General features: G+C 36.6%; 1 protein-coding gene across 8 annotated transcripts in view; it reads left to right on the plus strand.

Annotated features, from left to right (window-relative positions):
- The first annotated feature begins 8552 nt into the window (after positions 1-8552).
- Positions 8553-15647, plus strand: part of LOC131431083 (protein Wnt-10a) — a 64128-nt gene continuing 57033 nt past the window's right edge. For 2 of the 8 annotated variants that reach the window (XM_058596561.1, XM_058596565.1), the window contains exon 1: positions 8703-8947. The gene's annotated coding sequence lies outside the window, so the exon portion shown is untranslated. Of the gene's footprint in view, positions 8659-8696; positions 9007-15647 lie in introns of those variants that run through there. The other 6 variants (XM_058596564.1, XM_058596567.1, XM_058596562.1 and 3 more) reach the window with 5 other exon arrangements.

A 15647-nucleotide genomic window follows, 5' to 3' on the forward strand; every position in this document is an offset into this window, starting at 1 on the left:
TGAGAAAGATAGCAAAAATGGAAGGAGTAAGTGAAAAAGCCGTGCGAAATGCAATCAGGAAGTTCGGTGAGGATAACACCTTTGAGGATAAACCGGAAACGGATCGAAAAATAGGTCCTGCTAACCCTCAGTTGGATAAACGTATACTGAAGGCATTCGAGCAAAAGAAGGAGGTTTCAGTTCGGGATGTGGTCAAAAAAGTGGGCACTTCGAAGTCAAATGTTCTTCGTGCTAAAGAACGTTTGAATCTTCGAACCTATAAGAAGTAGAAATAATTAAAACGTAGTCCGAAGCAAGAAGCATCGATCCGGCCGAGGGTTCGAAAGCTGTACAATACGATTCTTGCTGGAAATTTGAACTGCATAATCATGGACGACGAAACCTATGAGAATCTCGATTACAAATTCTTGCCGGGACCACAATATTATACGGTGCGAGAAGGTCAAGTGTTAAACCAGTACGAGACATCGATTGAAGTCGAAAAATTTGGTAAGAAAGCTATGGTCTGGCAAGCAATTTGCAGCTGCGGTAAGATTTCGAAACCCTTCATCACAACTGCTTCAATGAACAGCGAAATATACATCAAGGAATGTTCACAAAAACGACTTCTACCCATGATTCGAAACCACGAGGATCCTGTTGTCTTCTGGATAGATCTTGCTTCCTGCCACTACTCGAAATCAACGGTAGAATGGTATACTACCAAAAATGTCACTTTCGTCCCAAAAGACATGAATCCACCAAATTGCCCACAACTTCGAAAAATTGAGGAATTTTGGGCATTAACGAAGGCACATCTTAGGAAATATGTCTCGGCAGCCGAAACCATTCAACAGTTCGAAAAAGATTGTAAAAAAGTGTCAAAACTTGTCGCCAAGAAGTCTGTACGGAATTTGATGAGGATCGTTCAAAAGAAGGTGCGCTAGCTAGTCTACAATATTCTGTTGTTGTAGTCTAATATTATCAGTATATCGAATAAAATTTGTATATCTAACACTTGTGAACACAGCTCCACCGTTCTTCTCATCTATTAAAAGGCATATTAGAATATATAGTGTAAAATCTGTTATCTTTATTCAATGCAGTATGTAAAATGCAAACAATATAGGGAAGAGCTGTGCATTCGTTTTTGATCTCCGCATCGCACAGAATGGACATTTATATACTTTCCCAACTTTTCGCAATCCGTTGATTGCAAGTCAAATATTCCTCAAAATGAAGTTTAAGTTTGAGATGAACCTCTAGTTAAAGGTTAGTCTTTAGGAAATCTCTACTTCACTTTTCTATTCTGAGCATATCTGATGTGAGATCCAATGATCTGATGTGAAATCCAATGCAAGTACGTCCTTCGTTATGATCGCGTTGCTTTTTTTAACCCTAATGTGTGCCAACAGAAACAATCACCACATCTGCACATGTGTAGTGGATTAAGCGAAGCATAATTGGTGTCTCCACGAGAACCGTCATTCTTGCGTCGCTCAATGTGAACTGGGGTGAGCAGACGCACCCCGGTGAGCTTTACCCTTCACCGTACGCTCCGGTGCCTAACAGCAACTTCACTACAATCAGGACCACTACTGTTGAAAGGATGATTAAATCGTACATACCTTTTTCCGACCGGCGGGTATGAATTACAGCGCACGTTCCCATCGTTTAGCAATTGTACAAAAAAAAACAACAACTATTACCGTGGATTTAATTCGCTGAATAGTGACAAGGGAGAACGGGTAATTATTAGCAGAAATGAAGGACATCCCCTTGTCAGCACACGTTCCCTTTGTGCTGTAAATAGATGAGAATGATGATGTCCGGAAATCTATTCACAGGCAGCCAAACGGAAAGGACATGCTGTTGTTATGTAAATTATGGTCAAGAATGGTGCACTGGCTGATCGGTATCATGTGAATTCACCGGGGTTAAAGATGACATTATTTGTTTGACAATTCTTAGTGTTTGGGAGTGGACTTAATATGTGTTTGAATTTGAATCGGTTTGAATAATCGAGATTAATTAGACCTTCAGAAAAAAAAGTTCTATCCGTAGCATTTTACACTAATTAGAGAGTTCAAGAATGAACATTACTTATTTGGTGAAATGCACAGTGTTTTACGTAAGCATTTCCCTGCAAAGGTAGTTAAACTGCTCGCAGCCAGCAATTCAAAAACCTTGGCATGAAAATGAAAACTAAGGGACAATTACATGAAATATTTGCACTTTCGGTTATAATTTTACATCTCGGTAGTTCTATTCTTCATGAAATAAAAGACTTTGATTGACTAAATATTCTAACATATTCTAATTGATCCACTACGGATCATATATTCGTAATATGACAAGTACTCCAGAAGTATCATGAATACAACATACCCACGAATTACTTATTCATTGATTTCAAAACGGAATATGGCACAATCGATCGGAAAGAGCTATGGCAGATTATACACGAATATGGTTGTCCGGATAAACTGACGCGATTGGTTAAAGCAACGATGGAAAGAGTGATGTGTTTTGTCTGGGTATCTGGGAAGCTCTCAGGTCTCTTCGAATCTCGGGGAAGGCTACGGCAAGTTGACGAACTCTCTTGTCTCTATTTCAGTATTCCTTTGGAAGATGTGATTCGAAGAGCAGGGATCGATACGAGTGAACCGATCTACCGAAGGTCCGTACAGCTTTTTGGCTTCGCCGACGACGTTGATATTGTGATACGTAACATTGAGAAGATGATGGAAACATACATCGGACTAAAAGCTGAAACTAGGCGTTTTGAACTGGGTTTGAATGCGTCGAAAACAAAATACATGAGAGGAAGAGACCCTAAAGAAGATACACTACGCCTCCCAGCACGAGTATTGATAGACAGTGACGATATCAAGGTGGTTGACGAGTACGTGTATTGTGGCTCGCTGGTGACCGTTGATAATGATACCAGCAGAGAAATTCAGAAGCGTATTTTGGCTGGAAATCGAGCAGACTTTGGACTCTGAAAACTCTTCGATCGAGTAAAATATGTCTCCGCATGCAATTAATCATCTACAACATGCTCATTAGACCGGTTGCTCTCTATGGTCACGAGACCTGTACTATGTTTGCAGAGGATTAACGCGTCCTTAGTGTTTTCGAAGGAAAGGTGGCGTGGGTCATCTATGGCGGAGTTCTTATGATCGTTTCTGCGTTCGATCAGTGGTAAAAAGCGTATCGCAAGAATTAAATTGCATATATTCAACAGATTCAAGCAGTAACCGCAAACTATGTTAAACAGCCGGAAGAATCGCGAGAGTCAATGAATCTTGAAATATAAAGTTCAATTGTTCGTTTCCGTTGGATATAATGTTGTCATAGTGTCATAGCACCAATTGTTACCTAACCTTTATAATTTATAAGGTACCTAACCTTTATAATTATTTAAATAATTATAATTTTCTGGAGCGCAAGCGATTCAATCTTAATTTAGGAAAACCATTAAGTAGATTAATAGATCGCTCAGATGTTAAATCTTCGAATTACTCAATTACTGCTTGCTTACTGCGGCCGTTCAGTTATTCTTAGCATTTTCTGCTGCTCCTTGTGAAATCAATTCCTTGTTCAAACGGTTGCTAACACCACAGCTTTACTCGACAATGGGTATGTCACGAATGCTACATCGCACTGTCTTCAGCTCGTTGATTAACAAGTGCCATTCCCCACAAAGTTCTTTGTTCTTTTCGCAAATTCAATAGTGAGAATATCGTATGGCAGTGATATGAACAAACTCCCATAATCGGTTCTTAGTATTAAATCTGAGCCAGTTTAAAAAAATCAGATATATTCTTCCTTTCGTATAGCCAAACAAAAGAAAGAAACAGTCCGTTATTTAAATTATTCTTTTCCTAACTTTCATGACAGAACAGTTTCCATGTTCTCCTCCAAACCGTGTGAACTGCGAAAACCGTGTAAAAAAAAACCGCGTTTATTCCGAGAACCGTGTAAAAAAACTGTGCGAAAAAAACTGTAGTGTAAACGCGAGTCAGGGATGCACTGTCTGTTCCGATATATATGATGTTAGTAAAGCGCAGTCCACGCTTTCCCATAGAATAGAGTCCACGTTTTCCCAATGATAGAGTTTTATTTAAAAAAAGGCGGGTGGGTAATTTCGAAGACATAACTGAATGACGTGAATACAAATAAAAATGACATGCTTTTCTACATTTCGGAAAACTACTATTTACACGGAACCACCCGCGATCCCATTTCAACCAGAATATTAGTTGATTTTCTGAATTTGATTGGTTAAAATTTGGTACAACGAATCGATTGTTGTTTCAACTAAACTGTCATTTTTGTTTTTCGATTAGCAGAAATGATGGTTGAAACAACTAATTTAGCTGTTTGAAAAAAAATGCTGTCAATTAGTGAGGACACATACCTTTCAATTTCAACAAATATTTTAGTTGAAATAACTGGTGTTGTTATTGAAACAAAATTCTGTTAGTTGAAAAGTAAATCTGTTTTATTTGTTTTAGACATTGCAATTAGTTGAATCAACTCGAACAATGTTATTGATTTACGAAAATAATAATAATATACTTACTGATATACGTCATGATCTATTTGAAATAAGTTCGGTATGTTGAGATTCATAAAATAAATATCGCTGTTATAATATAAACAGTATTTTATATTGACATGTAATAATTGGGAAAATCACCGATCACTGCTGATTTTAAGTGATCTTAACCAAGGAATAAATTATCATTACGAAATCAGAACTGATCTGATATCCAAGAGATTTTGATTTTTGTATGATCATGATCATGTGAAGTCGAGATCAGTAATGATCTAAATTTTAAAAAAATACTTCTGATTCGATCGGAAATGATTGATGTAGAAAAACGTTTTTAATCAGCAAAAGTGCCCGGAGGGGCGAGTAAATTAGCGAAATTATTAAATTTACCTAAAATGAGTATTGAAAGATGATGCCTTCAAACGGTTGAACTAAAGTTATGCACTGATAATTTTAGTAAATTTATATGAGCTTGGGTGCATCAACCGCTGGGAATTGGAATTTTGTTTGAAACCCTTCGCTCCTGTTACTTTTATGAATTAAATTCATGTCAAAAAGCGTTTTATTGCTAATACATCAACATCATCATCGGTATCAAACAGCTGGAAGTAAATCAATGATCGAATTTGAAGCATAAAATTTTTGCGCATACCTGAAAGATTACGAGATGATCATTCATTAACATTTTCTAATTTGTCACCAAATCTTTTCCATCTTAAACAAGGTTAATTTTATCACAACACCGCTGTTAGATAAACACTTGTTATCATAAATTTCTCAAATCGAATGAACACAATTTCACCAAACGCTTCAACCATCGATATTGATTTCATTGACATTTTGAACCGACGCGAACAGATTTCAACTAAAAAAGTTGTTGATTTTGCATTGCGATTATTGTTTTGCTTTCAACTGTCTTCGGCATTTGACAGCAATCAAAACAACATATTTTTCAACTACTTGAATCAAAATCCATATTGGTTGAATCAAAAAGAAATTAGTCAAATCAACTATCTCAAAAATCAAAAACTGCGATATCGCAATTTTATGATCGAAGGGTTCTCCGTGTAGTTTGAGCGAATTCAATACATATTTGTTATCGAAATAATTGCATTTTTCATGATACCTACTGTTAGTAAAATGATGGTGACGACCGACGTATAACATGTAAACAAAATCAAATGATACCAAATATTTTCAATTTATAACCTAAAATAATCGTATTTTCCAGGGCTATCTTTAGAGAAGTGTCAATAGATATAAGGTGAATTGAATTGTATTTCAATGATAAAGCAATGTATAAGTAAAAAATTAAAAATAAGAGAATACAATAACAAAAAATTTTCTAAATCTGCTCGGTTTTGGATGTTCGAATTTGGAAACTCGAAGTTCATAAGAATATTTAAAAAAAAACATTTTTTGAGATTCATAATAACTGGTCGAATTCGTCAACTCATGAAGTTGTAGTGTGTTGTTATGAATAATCATATTCTTACTACTCGTATTGTGTCTGGGAGCTACCGTGTATCTAAATTAAAGAGTTTTTAAGGAATTACATACATTTATAGGTGATCAGTCAACCACAACAAGTACCACAAGTAGCATTCCCATCTTTCGCTTAAGAATAGAAAGATCAGTGAACCGCTCATGGCACAGATTTTGATCTGTAACAAGGAATGAACTATTTCGCTTTTGACGGGAAAATCAATTCTAAGAGCATTTTATCTATACACTGAATGACTTAAGTGGCCGTCTTAATCAACATACACAATTATGTCTCCTTCATATTAGTCGATTAAAAATACTCATGGTTTATAACCGTCCATAGGTAGAGTCTATTTTACTAGCGAACAAAACGTGTCGTAAGCCCACAGTAATCTATCATTGGAGATATTCCGTGTTTCTATGTGTCGGTTTCACACGATACGTTTTGTGCGATGATTCGTTCAATTAGTACTGAATTTCACCTTAAGGTCTGAGGACAGAGGGCCACGTGTTGAGTTTTAAATCGACCACGTGGCTCGCTCAATGCCCTTTGCGCATTGTATTTCTCTTGTACTCTCTCGTATATGAGCAAACTGTACCGGGTTGCCAGCATACATTTGATTATTTTGATGAGAAGTTTTATCACATTAATCTATCGTATGGGTTGGACATTACATGGATTCCAATGAACAATGAAAAAATATTCAACTTTTACAAAGAATGTCTGTGTGTTTGGCAGCCTTGTCGAGCCAATTTGATTTCTCTCTCCTTCTTCAGAACGCTATCAGGAAACCAATGCGAAAAAAAATGGCAGATGCATTGAAACTGACTTTGTTTCACAGAAAAATACAAGACTTTATTTTTATCGCAATAACATATATGTTTTTATGTACTAATCGCATCTAAACTAAATTATCTAGACTTTGTCACGGTAGATTTATGCTACAAGCCTTCAAAGCCGTGATATTCGATGAACAAGTAGAGGTATGCATTTCCGAGCGTTCCAATTTTCAGCAGTTCTTCAGTCAGAAAAAAATACAACACGACCGCTAAACTCAATGAATCATTCTGAAAATTTCACAGAATATTCTTAACTAAATTTCGAAGACATTGTCAGGTGGGTTTTTCTATATTCTGCACCGTTTCCAAGAAAATTTGAAATTTGAAACGGGAAAATAGCAAAAAACCTACCACTTTACGGTACTGTCCTCAGTCCTTAATGTTTGTTTATATCAATAATTTTTGAAGATTTCACCTTTGAGATATCTCATACTGATACTGAAAATTCAATCATGAATTGCTGAATAAAGAGATATTCACGATTAAGTTCTACGCATTCTTGGACAGAGTAAATTTTGAAAAGGCGACCCAAAGTAGAGTAATTTGTACTCGTCTTCAAACCATTAAAGAATTGCTGTTGAACTTCAACCACCCGGTGATTTATATAAACCAACAGTGAAAAGTGAATAAACACTTCATCCAGATTTATTAATCTAGATCAGATATTCCCAATCAGTGGTCCGCGGATTAATTTTTTGGGGCCTGCGAATCATTTTCATGTACAACTTTTTTCTGTCAGGAATTGTTTCTATCTGTCCGTGTTGCCTCAAATTGATAATAATAACAGTTTTAAATCAATATAATAACCATATTCCTATTTTCTTCAACGCATTCGTCTATTGATTCTTTGATCGCACTGATACTGATTCTGTGGTTGCTGGAAGCATCGTTGTATATGTTTTGAATTTTTTCATCGTTAATAATATTCTTAACTTTTAATATTTTTTTACAGTTGATGTCGTTGTTAACCGACACCTTGTTGTAGCATACTACTGTTATAATTTTTTCTATCAGCGGAGCTGGGCTTACTTGGAATCGGTGTAAAAAAGTTTGACAGTTAGAAAAATTACTAGTATTGGAGCAGAAGTAGTAATTTCACATAAGTAGGCTTCAAAACCAGTAACTTGTTTTACTTAATTCTGGTTCAAATTCCACACTAATAGTTCAATTTATTCAGTTACATTAAAACAGTAAATATCTCATGCAGTAGAAATAATGTTGTATCCGTTCATACAATGACATCAGTCTAAATTTAAATATAAAAATTTTTTCAATTTCGAATGTTTCTAATTTTGGAGAGCGGTCGATTCCATGACAATTGCGTAGTTAGTGTTCAACTAGCATTTCCGAAGATAAAACAACTGACCCATAAGACCTGTATTGTAGGAAAACCTCTAGATCACATATACAAACTACCATCAGTCATTGCACCTTAGCTCTGGTGCTAATATTGACAGAAAATCCCAGCTCTACCGTACCGCTGGGAAATCCTTGTGAATGAAATTTTCCTCCTGTCAGCACACATTGCCACGGGATATGCGCACGCGGTTGCTTGGAGTATTTCTATCTGTAATAGTTCTCGTGATGCTGATGACTATTGGCGACAACGACAACGACGACAATGCGCGATCAAGTTATTGCACATTGCTATTGATTACCGGCTGGCAGTGTATTGTTGTCGTGCGAACGAAGCGGAAACAGCAGTTCACATGCACCCCGCGGCGCACTAGCGTCGATTCGGCACAACACAAGAAGGGACACCGATCCGCCAATCACCAGCAACGCGGATAAGAGTAGGAGATCAGTTGGGTGGATTTTTGCTTTGTTTTCAGTTTTGTCCGCACGTTTGACGGGACGAGGTGTACTTCTGTTCCGCTTTTTTTTGCTCTTTATCGGTGGGTGTATCCGGTTTTCGTTTGGCGGTGTTTCTATGATCAGTTAGTTGTTGAAGTGTTGTGTTTGTGTAAACTGATATATTTATGGAATGTCGACTATCTTTACTCTGTATATTATTACTGGATGCCCTGTGCAATGTAGATGTGATCTGCTGATAATTGCAACAATGGTGACAATCAATCAAAAGTAATACTCTTCATGAATTTTGTGATGGAAGTGAAATAATAGTGGTGTCGTTTCTATTGGTTAGTGATGAGCATTACGTTTGCAGTGTACCATCACAATTTTAAACGAGTAAAGTCGGAACTAACTGGCTCAAGTAGGAAGCGGCTGTTTGAACATTTTTTGCATTCGGATAACGGTCAATAATCTATACGATTCAAGTTCTTTTCCTGATTCATCAATTTATTAATTGATATTCCGTTTCAATTATTTCAATTTTTGTGGCATTTTTCATTTATAAAAACAGATGTCGGGAATTGATCTGGTTTGAAACTTTCTAGTAGAATTGACTGTCAGTTGAAATGCCATCACCATAGTATTGAAAAACGTTTTATAATTGAAAAGTATACCAATCGCTTGTGTAAGAATTTCTATATAGAAATCAGTCCTCAAGTACAATTGAAAAATTAACAGTTTTGAACAATCTGATTAAGGGAGGGTAGGGTTTAAATGATGAAAAATATCATCATTTTAGCGATTTGTTTTCCAGAATTATCGTTCAACAAAACAAATTCAAATGTTTTGCATGATGAAAATCATCATTCAAACAACAATTTTGTAATTTTTTCTCGGAAAAATATTGAGAAATAAGTCGGTGAAGAAGTATTTTTGAGGACGCTTCTTAAAAATCATGATTTGCGATGTCCACTGTATCTCAGCGCAGACTAATCAGAAGTGAACAAATCAAAGCAGCGTAGTTAGAGTAGAAGTTTTTCTAGACCTCTCAACGTTTCTGTTTGATTTTTTTTAATTTTTGGTGGTTGTTCAAAGTGAAAACTACGATTTTTCACGAAAAAAACCGTCATTTTGTAGCTGTAAAACCTCCCCAAAGTAACAAACAACGAAAAGGAAAACGTTGAAGTCTGGTTTTTTATATGTAAAAAGTGTGTGCAAAATTCGAAAAACAATTGGTGCAGCAGTTTTTGAATGACGATGGACACGAACATTCAAAACCTGTCTTCGAGGAAAACGCGTTTAAAGTTTTTTGTCCATCAAATCAATGGAAACAATCTATTAAAATGAATGAAAAACATGGTTCCAAAATAAATCGGTTTGTATTTTACCTCCTTTGAAGTTTGTTGTAGGGTTTTTTCTTCTTTTTTTTATTTTTTATTCGAAAGGTATTTTTATTCAGGCCTATTTGCGTACAAGCTTTACGTGGCCGAATTAGCCGATTTTTTAAATAATGCGTTTTTTGAAGTGGATCTCGTTGTCACTCTTTTTCTAGGATGAGAGGAACTTCCATTTCCCTCCTGCGAGGGTTGAGGGGCACTTTGTTCGTGACTCGTCTCGTCATCCATTGCCGCATCGGTGGTTTTGTTGTTGATTTCCGTCTTCTTTTCTTTTTCCTTGATGTTCGCAGTCTTGAGCTCGTTGCTAGTTGCTGTAGATGCGCCTCGTCGTACATTGGTTGCAGTTGCTGGTTGGTTTGATGGTGGAACAGGAGTACTGCGCTCACTAGTTTCCATTGTTGAATGGTTGACCTTGTCTTTGGTTGAAGATGTCCTTTTCGCAGTTTCGGTGCAAGGTTTACCGTAGTATGCAGGTTGTTCACAAAACTGGCATGTAACCAGTTGATTTTCATAGGTAATCAGCGTTTTACACGGATGTGTCCCACCTTGATCACAAATGATGTATGATGGAATTACCTTACGTAGTTGCATACGTACCACTCGCACGCCATTCCGGATGCCGGGGAAAAAATTCCGCCATACTTCCCTTTCGATGGAAAGGATTTCACCATACTGCGACATATTATCCCGAACGAACTTATCGCTGGCCTGCGGAGGAATATCATGCAGGCGTACTTCTATGGAATTGTCCACCATGTGCACAGGGATTTTGTATTTAATGTTATCATACTCAACGCTGTGCACCTCATTGTTAACCGAAGCGAATGCAATTGCATCGCTTTCACGTTTAAACATAATATACACACAGTTAGACGCCTTGTTGAATTGAATCTCACTTACATTATTAGCGTCTAGATGCATTCGTTCTTTAAGTAAGATTTCAATTTCGTTTGCTGCTGGTCTAACTTTGCAACGCTTGAAATCTATGCAAATTGAATTTGGTCTTGTAGGCCAAGATTCAGGCTTTGTTAAATCGTATTTGACCATTCTGTACACTCTATTGTTCACTGTACTGTATTGTCTTTGTTTCTGTTGTTTCGACCGTAAATGATTTTCGACTGTGTCGTGTGAGATGCAAGCACGAACTGGGATTTGTCTTTGGATTGTCTTAATTTGGGATTTGAATTGCCTACACCTTCAAGGCACTCTAATAGCAGAGTAGTTAGACAAATTGAGAAGGGTTTGCAATTCAACGTTTTTTCTTGCAATTATTGGCTATCAATTTGTTTGTTGTTTTGTTTATTGTTATGATTATCCATAAATTTATTTATAATTTGATTGTTTTGTTTATTGTTATGATTATCCATAAAACTGATACGAAAAACGAGGTATATGGCCGTCCATCTACAGCCACTCAGGGTACTAACTACTACTACTACCCCAACTATGAGGACCTTTTCTGCACATTGAAAAGAAAGAAGAAGTAGGACTTCTACTTTGTTGGTCAAAATCATGCCATTTCTTGTAGATTTTGTTAGGGAATTGTATGAAAGGAACGCTTCTGAAATTTTGCACGGTCATTAGAGAAGGTTTTTTTTATAATATTTGATTTTTCTTTTTGGAGTTTAGTTAAAAAAAAACATAAGAGGGGAGGCATCTATAAGTGGTTACTGGTTGAAGCCTTTCAAAAGCGCAATAATTGAGTAGTCGTCATGAATTTTGGAACATATGTTTTTAGAAGGGGCGTGCTAGAAATAAACTGAAATCATTAAAATTCTATAAAAATAAATCATCAAACCTAACAGTAACAAAAAGAAAATCAGGTGAAAATTGATAATTACCAGTTTTATCCATCGTAACTCTGTTATTTTTCTTTTTTTTTCACAGCTCTAGTCTATTTATTGCACACCCATTTAATAAACATAACGATTGCTCAAATATTGCGGCTTGTAGGACTTCTACTAGCAAGACTTCACAAGGTAGTTTTAATTGAATCTTGTTTAAGAAAAGTTCAAATTCAAAAAAATTGAGTTTTTTTCTTCAAAAAATAGTAATAAGAAAAACAATAGAATATAAATGTTCATAAACGTTAGTAATTTAAATTAATTTGTGAATTTCAATCGATTTTATTTATACCACTTACTCACAAACTGTTTCGGTTTTTGCATGTATTTTGCCACGGCAGCTTGGGTCATTTTGGGACCTTTCGGGTGCGACCACAAAAAAAAACTGCTTCGAAACGCGATACTCATTTTGGAAAAATGCTGAGATCGAATTGTAAACAATAGTCAGCTGATTTATTCTCACATTGCATGAAGGGCACTACTGCTTTCTGTGCTAAAAAAATCACACCATTCAACTTTGCCGATCGCGAGTAATCGTGACCACGCTTTTATGTAACAGACTGTACATTACGGAATGACTTGTACCTAATCAGATGCACATAACAAAATCATAACACAAGTATAACAACAGTTGATATGTATAACAATTTGTGTTATTTTGAGATATTTAACATATGAACACAGTTACAAATAAAAACTTATGATAACAATATAATAACAAAATCAATTATGATGTTTTATTTTCGTTTGCTAGACTTACGATTATGATCGAAACGATGCTAAAAGTTGGCTCTAATATAGTTTTTCTGTGTTAAATATGCTATCTAATTTATTACAACTATTGTTATAACTTTCTGTTTTCGGACTTCTGTAGTTATATCAAATTCAGTAATAATTGTGATACGAGCATTTCAAAATCTGTTACGATTTTGTTCCCGCCAGAGTCTTTTTTGTTATGATTTTTGTTATTTTAACAGCTTACCAGCCAAAAATATTTCAAAATTTGTTACAAAATATTTCTGAAATAAATTTTTTCAGTTGTTATAATTCTGTTATTACCATCTGATCGGGTAGGTTGTGACTTCGTGTAATAAAGACTGTCCCAGAAAGTATGGACGCATTTTGATTTCCCTGTAAATAATTCACAAGTGTTAGATATTCAAATTTTATTCAATATACTGATAATATTACACTACAACAACAGAATATTATTCTCAACATTTGCTACTTAGCCATTGTAGACTAGCTGGCGCACCTTCTTGCAAACGTTCCTCATTAAATTTCGTACAGACTTCTTGGCGATAAGTTTTGACACTTTTTCCAATATTTTTTGAACTGTTGAATGGTTTCGGCTGCCGAGACATGATTCCTAAGATGTGCTTTCGTTTATGCCCAAAATCCCTCAATTGGTCGAAGTTGTGGCCAATTTGGTGGAATCATGTCTTTTGGGATGAAAGTGACATTTTTGGTAGTATAGACCGTTGATTTCGAGTAGTGGCAAGAAGCAAGATCTGGCCAGAAGACAACAGGATCATTGTGGCTTCGAATCATGGGTCGTTTTTGTAAACTTTCCTTGATGTATATTTCGCTGTTAATTGAAGCAATGGTGGTGAATGGTTTCGAAATCTTACTGCAGCTACAAATTGCTTGCCAGACCACAGCTTTCTTACCAAAATTTTCGACATCAATCGATGTCTCGGACTGGTTTAACACTTGCCCTTCTCGCACCGTATAATATTGTGGTCCCGGTAAGGATTTGTAATCGAGTTTCATGTAGGTTTCGTCGTCCATGATTATGCAGTTCAAATTTCCAGCAAGAATCGTACCTATTGTACAGCTTTCGAACCCTCGGCCTGATCAATGCTTCTTGTTTCGGACTACGTTTTAATTATTTCTGCTTCTTATAGGTTCGAAGATTCAAACGTTCTTTAGCACAAAAAACATTTGACTTCGAAGTGTCCACTTTTTTGACCACATCCCAAACTGAAACCTCCTTCTTTTGCTCGAACGCCTTCAGTATACGTTTATCCAACTGAGGGTTAGCAGGACCTTTTTTTCGACCCGTTTTCGGTTTATCCTCAAAGGTGTTATCCTCACCGAACTTCCTGATTGCATTTCGCACGGCTTTTTCACTTACTCCTTCCATTTTTGCAATCTTCCTCAGTGACAGTCCGCGTTCTGTGCACCATTTGTACACAATTTTTTGACGTTGTTCTGCTGAAAGTCCACGCATTAAGAAACAAACTAGTGAAAACGAATAAACAACTGCACAATTGGTTAGAGAAGAATGTAAACAACAGCACGCAGCCATAAAAATTGACAGATTCTGAACCATTGCGAAATGGCAGCGGGTTTTTGGTTGCGTCCATACTTTCTGGGACAGTCTTTGAAGGCGCTTGAAGGGGAAACTTTGCATACAATTTTGTTCTTTTTTCTGCAAGTTCATATACGTGTACCATTTGAGTACAACCTATGAATTTCGGATGCAAGAACCGTAGTTAGAACTATTGTGTGAACTTCTTAAATAGAAAACCTTCGAAAGAAACAATGGTCACGAAATGTTAATAAGTTCAGAAGTCGAATTTGATCAGAAAACAGATTAGAAAAGTGACAAGCGAATACAACTATGAAATGGAATCCACGAAAAAGCTATCGCGATGTGTAGGGATTGCTGACGGAGTTACGATTATAATTGAACTGCGTGGTGCCCGCGTACAGCTAAACATGCTCGGTTCTTCTGATCAATTGGGCTTTTTCTTCGTGTGTTTCACATGCAAGGTAATTGAATTGACAAAACGATTTCCCCGAATAGGAACTAGCTACGGTCTCTGCGGTAGTTTTGTCGCGGTTTTTATTTCATACATGTTTTTGCATGCCATTTTTTTCTATCTGTTTTCGTCGTTAGATACTGATCAAATTTGAAAACAAGTACAAGCTGTCTCTATGTCTTAACAAGATTAAAGCAAATTGTTGAAGTTTAATGCTGCTAAATCAAAACCATGACATCTGCTACACAAATTTTTTTCTAGATTACAGTTCTCAAAGAGTTATTCCAATTGAACAAATTTTTATCTTTCTTATAAAACAGATTTGATGGTTCCGAAATTTTAGAGATAACTGGAACTCAGTCCGAGAAATATATTACGCGTTACACGTTAATATGTTAATATTAATATGCGGATAATTTCTAAAAAGCTGCTTCGGTTAGAATACATTTTTAAATCTCTACCACTTGAATACGACTGAGACCGTTCCGAAAGCGGAACTCGTTTGCCATGAATTAGAATCTTGTGCACATCAGTACTGTCACCGATGGACTAATATCCCATGGAAACCTCCATCCCCCGCAAAAAAAATGCCAATCTAATCGAACAGGCGTAATCCAATCGGCCACCCACAAACGATCCGAACATCGAACCTGCCCCTACTCCATCGTTCGAAACCGGGCGCTGTGATAGCTTTCGATTACGCATATTTCATCGCGTGTGGCTCTAGCACTGGGATTATTCATTCTTCTACACCACTGGCGAACCCGTTTCACGAGCGCAGCTGCCGTTCCCCCACACTAACGGTCCCGAAAATGCTCTCCGTTTAGGCCTAGGTCTGAGTTCCCATGCTTCCATCGGATCGCCTCTATCACACGCGCAGAGGCTATCTATTCGCTTCCCTTCAATTTGAATATAATTGATGGTACGTACGTACTTTATCTCTTTTTCACATTGTTAGTTCCTGGAAAGTCCCTCTCCC

This window comes from Malaya genurostris, chromosome 2 (genome assembly GCF_030247185.1).
Source record: "Malaya genurostris strain Urasoe2022 chromosome 2, Malgen_1.1, whole genome shotgun sequence".
In the NCBI taxonomy this organism is placed as follows: Eukaryota; Metazoa; Arthropoda; class Insecta; order Diptera; family Culicidae; genus Malaya; species Malaya genurostris.